Source organism: Thalassophryne amazonica, chromosome 9, assembly GCF_902500255.1.
Source record: "Thalassophryne amazonica chromosome 9, fThaAma1.1, whole genome shotgun sequence".
NCBI lineage: Eukaryota > Metazoa > Chordata > Actinopteri > Batrachoidiformes > Batrachoididae > Thalassophryne > Thalassophryne amazonica.
The window spans coordinates 113,219,879-113,225,878 of record NC_047111.1 but is presented as its reverse complement, the minus strand read 5'-3'; positions in this window follow the sequence as shown (position 1 = coordinate 113,225,878).

Sequence of the window (6,000 nt, the reverse complement as noted above, 5' to 3'; positions counted from 1 at the left end):
TTTGGCGTCTCTTCACTGGCTTCCTGTCCCTGTCAGATCAGATTTTAAGGTTCTGCTACTAACCTAAGTTATTCATGGACTGGAACCTCCCTACCTAGCTGACCTAATTAAACCTTACGTACTGGCCCAGACTTTGCGTTCTCAGGGTGCAGGACTACTTTGTGTCCCTAAGGTGAATAAGAAGTCTGCAGGTCACCAAGCTTTCTCTTGTCATGCCCCTGTTCTGTGGAATGATCTCCCTGCATCAATAAAACAGTCAGATTCTGTGGAGACTTTCAAGTCCAGAATTAAGACGCACTTATTTTCCCTTTCATATAGCTAGCACAGTATAGTGCTACGCTTTTTACTCTAATTCAATTTATTAGGAAACGGAGCAGGCTGCGGCCTCAACTTTATCTAAATTTTGGGTGTTTTAGTGAAGATTAGGGCTTGTGGCCGGTGATCACCTTAGTATTTCCTGTTTTTCTTGTTTAATGCTGACAAATTATACAGTATTTTTTGTCTTTGTGATGCCTGATTCTGTTTTTCTCTAAGGTGCAGCTCCATCCAGAGATGGGTGTGGTATTTGTGCTGGAGACCCTCCTGTCCTGTGCACCAACAGCATTTCTTGTATATTCGTTTTGTGAATTGTTCTGTAATTTATGTCTGTATCATGGCCCAAGCAGAGGGTCACCCCTTTGAGTCTGGTCTGCTTGAGGTTTCTTCCTCAGAGGGAGTTTTTCCTTACCACTGCTGCTCTGGGGGTTAGACCTTACTTGTGTGACACGCTTTGAGGCAACTCTGTTGTGATTTGGTGCTATATAAATAAAAATAAATTAAAAATTTACACCGGGTAGCCTTTCTAACACAACTCCAGATTGCATGGAGAATGGTCCTGAGTGGTCTTGAACCACTATTTTGCTCTGCAAACCACTGCACAAACTGCTTGTGCTCTATAAAGACAGTAAAATGCTGTTTCCATAGTAAATTTGGGAAACAATCAGTTATGAACCTTAACTGCATTAGAAGGACCTTAGAACACGTTTCTCAGTATTTTCCCAATAATTGCTCTTGTTTTCATAATAAACTACATTTTATTTATCAGCTCATGTTTCTTGCCTCTCATACTGTGATATTTCATAAGTACTATGAGTAAAGAAACCTACTAGAATAGAGAGATATTCTTATTTGGAAGATTTTATATACTTTATCGATTTTACTAACATATATATTTTGAGTGCTTCTATTTTGGGGAATTTCAGCTACACTGGAGTGGATTTATGTCCGTGGATTGTGCTAGTGTCTCACTGTCATCATATAATGTGATCTTCTGACTGGGAATTAAACGATCTCACTATCAAAGTTACTCACTCTTCTGAAACCGTGTGTCCACATCATTTTTTCCAAAACCTCATTCCTGTTCAAGCTCTTGTCTTAAAGGGTTAAGTAAAGATATTAGGTAGATGTTTTGTCTGATGTCTCGTTAATGTTTTCCATTACAATGGACCTCTTGAAACTCTTATACGTCTGCTGTAAATCCTCTAACATAGTGAGAATGCACTCTCATTAGTGCCTGATTTCATACATGACAGTGACAAGAGCAGTGGTGTTGGGATGGTTTTTCTCGCCACAATAGGGCCGTGTGACGGCACGCGGGGTTTGAACAGAACATCAGACACCTCGGCAGCAGCTGCAAGAACACTTTAGAAGCTGATTGACAAGCAGCTGTCATACATGACTCTGTAAATATAGCGTGTTTGTCTGCTGTGTGCTTGTCTTTGAGCAGAGCTGTCGGGGTCAAAATGAGGAGCGTAAAACCTCCGATCGTGTTCCATGAACTCCTCAAAGGTCAAATACTTCCACTCACAGTTTAGGGTTCTGTGAATATCTAAAGTAAACACTCAACTGGAGTGTAAGTGTCAGAGGTCCACATGCAGCCAAAGGCCGCTCCAGCGCCTGTCAGATTATTGTTTTTTCATCAATAAATCCTGTTGTTACTTGTACGTAGTTGTTGTTATTACGTGTGAATTACAAGCTACGTATGTAGTAATTTGTAACTTAAATATGCTACACTCAACAAAAATATAAATGCAACACTTTTGGTTTTGCTCCCATTTTGTATGAGATGAACTCAAAGATCTAAAACTTTTTCCACATATACAATATCATCATTTCCCTCAAATACTGTGCACAAACCAGTCTAAATCTGTGATAGTGAGCACTTCTCCTTTGCTGAGATAATCCATCCCACCTCACAGGTGTGCCATATCAAGATGCTGATTAGACACCATGATTAGTGCACAGGTGTGCCTTAGACTGCCCACAATAAAAGGCCACTCTGAAAGGTGCAGTTTTATCACACAGCACAATGCCACAGATGTCGCAAGATTTGAGGGAGCGTGCAATTGGCATGCTGACAGCAGGAATGTCAACAAGAGCTGTTGCTCGTGTATTGAATGTTCATTTCTCTACCATAAGCCGTCTCCAAAGGCGTTTCAGAGAATCTGGCAGTACATCCAACCAGCCTCACAACCGCAGACCACGTGTAACCACACCAGCCCAGGACCTCCACATCCAGCATGTTCACCTCCAAGATCGTCTGAGACCAGCCACTCGGACAGCTGCTGGAACAATCGGTTTGCATAACCAAAGAATTTCTGCACAAACTGTCAGAAACCGTCTCAGGGAAGCTCATCTGCATGCTCGTCGTCCTCATCGGGGTCTCGACCTGATTCCAGTTCGTCTTGAGTGGGCAAATGCTCACATTCGCTGGCGTTTGGCACGTTGGAGAGGTGTTCTCTTCACGGATGAATCCCAGTTCACACTGTTCAGGGCAGATGGCAGACAGCGTGTGTGGCGTCGTGTGGGTGAGCGGTTTTCTGATGTCAGTGTTGTGGTCAGCAGGGTTAATATGGAGTGACTTGGGCCAAGTTTGTTGTGATTTCGCGCTTTATACATAACATACTTATACATTAATTGAAATGTAATTGAATATTGAAGTGTATGTCTGTGTTGATATGTAATGTGTTGTGAATTTGTGTATATGTTGTTATGACTGTTATAATTGTTGGACTCATTCTAGCAGGGGTGGGCGTTGATAAGCTTTGCTTCTGCCCACACCCTTTCAGACTCACAGGCTTGTTTATATAACATTCATATTATTGGTATGTTTCTGTTCTTTCGGATTTATGTGTGTGCCGAATAAATCCATTCATTCACAATAAAAGGCCACTCTAAATGGATCAAGTGGCCCATGGTGGCGGTGGGGCTATGGTATGGGCAGGCGTCTGTTATGGACGAAGAACACAGGTGCATTTTATTGATGGCATTTTGAATGCACAGAGATACCGTGATGAGATCTTGAGGTCCATTGTTGTGCCATACATCCAAGAACATCACCTCATGTTGCAGCAGGATAATGCACGGCCCCATGTTGCAAGGATCTGTACACAATTCTTGGAAGCTGAAAATGTCCCAGTTCTTGCATGGCCGGCATACTCACCGGACATGTCACCCATTGAGCATGTTTGGGATGCTCTGGACCGGCGTATACGACAGCGTGTACCAGTTCCTGCCAATATCCAGCAACTTCGCACAGCCATTGAAGAGGAGTGGACCAACATTCCACAGGCCACAATTGACAACCTGATCAACTCTATGCGAAGAAGATGTGTTGCACTGCATGAGGCAAATGGTGGTCACACCAGATACTGACTGGTATCCCCCCCCAATAAAACAAAACTGCACCTTTCAGAGTGGCCTTTTATTGTGGGCAGTCTAAGGCACACCTGTGCACTAATCATGGTGTCTAATCATCATCTTGATATGGCACACCTGTGAGGTGGGATGGATTATGCGGTGGGCTTCATAGATAATTGGCAAAGCTTCTGGGGAAAACCTGGTCTTGTTAGGAGAGACGGCATCCATCCCACTTTGGATGGAGCAGCTCTCATTTCTAGAAATCTGGCCAATTTTCTTAAGTCCTCCAAACCGTGACTATCCAGGGTTGGGACCAGGAAGCAGAGTTGTAGTCTTACACACCTCTCTGCAGCTTCTCTCCCCCTGCCATCCCCTCATTACCCCATCCCCGTAGAGACGGTGCCTGCTCCCAGACCACCAATAACCAGCAAAAATCTATTTAAGCATAAAAATTCAAAAAGAAAAAATAATATAGCACCTTCAACTGCACCACAGACTAAAACAATTAAATGTGGTCTATTAAACATTAGGTCTCTCTCTTCTAAGTCCCTGTTGGTAAATGATATAATAATTGATCAACATATTGATTTATTCTGCCTTACAGAAACCTGGTTACAGCAGGATAAATATGTTAGTTTAAATGAGTCAACACCCCCGAGTCACACTAACTGTCAGAATGCTCGTAGCACGGGCCGAGGCGGAGGATTAGCAGCAATCTTCCATTCCAGCTTATTAATTAATCAAAAACCCAGACAGAGCTTTAATTCATTTGAAAGCTTGACTCTTAGTCTTGTCCATCCAAATTGGAAGTCCCAAAAAACAGTTTTAATTGTTATTATCTATCGTCCTGCTGGTCGTTACTGTGAGTTTCTCTGTGAATTTTCATAACTTTTGTCTGACTTAGTGCTTAGCTCAGATAAGATAATTATAGTGGGCGATTTTAACATCCACACAGATGCTGAGAATGACAGCCTCAACACTGCATTTAATCTATTATTAGACTCAATTGGCTTTGCTCAAAATGTAAATGAGTCCACCCACCACTTTAATCATATCTTAGATCTTGTTCTGACTTATGGTATGGAAATAGAAGACTTAACAGTATTCCCTGAAAACTCCCTTCTGTCTGATCATTTCTTAATAACATTTACATTTACTCTGATGGACTACCCAGCAGTGGGGAATAAGTTTCATTACACTAGAAGTCTTTCAGAAAGCGCTGTAACTAGGTTTAAGGATATGATTCCTTCTTTATGTTCTCTAATGCCATATACCAACACAGTGCAGAGTAGCTACCTAAACTCTGTAAGTGAGATAGAGTATCTCGTCAATAGTTTTACATCCCCATTGAAGACAACTTTGGATGCTGTAGCTCCTCTGAAAAAGAGAGCCTTAAATCAGAAGTGTCTGACTCCGTGGTATCACTCACAAACTCGCAGCTTAAAGCAGATAATCCGTAAGTTGGAGAGGAAATGGCGTCTCGCTAATTTAGAAGATCTTCACTTAGCCTGGAAAAAGAGTCTGTTGCTCTATAAAAAAGCCCTCCGTAAAGCTAGGACATCATCACTAATTGAAGAAAATAAGAACAACCCCAGGTTTCTGTTCAGCACTGTAGCCAGGCTGACAAAGAGTCAGAGCTCTATTGAGCTGAGTATTCTTTTAACTTTAACTAGTAATGACTTCATGACTTTCTTTGCTAATAAAATTTTAACTATTAGAGAAAAAATTACTCATAACCATCCCAAAGACGTATCGTTATCTTTGGCTGCTTTCAGTGATGCCGGTATTTGGTTAGACTCTTTCTCTCAGATTGTTCTGTCTGAGTTATTTTCATTAGTTACTTCATCCAAATCATCAACATGTTTATTAGACCCCATTCCTACCAGGCTGCTCAAGGAAGCCCTACCATTATTTAATGCTTCGATCTTAAATATGATCAATCTATCTTTATTAGTTGGCTATGTACCACAGGCCTTTAAGGTGGCAGTAATTAAACCATTACTTAAAAAGCCATCACTTGACCCAGCTATCTTAGCTAATTATAGGCCAATCTCCAACCTTCCTTTTCTCTCAAAAATTCTTGAAAGGGTAGTTGTAAAACAGCTAACTTATCATCTGCAGAGGAATGGTCTATTTGAAGAGTTTCAGTCAGGTTTTAGAATTCATCATAGTACAGAAACAGCATTAGTGAAGGTTACAAATGATCTTCTTATGGCCTCAGACAGTGGACTCATCTCTGTGCTTGTTCTGTTAGACCCCAGTGCTGCTTTTGATACTGTTGACCATAAAATTTTATTACAGAGATTAGAGCATGCCATAGGT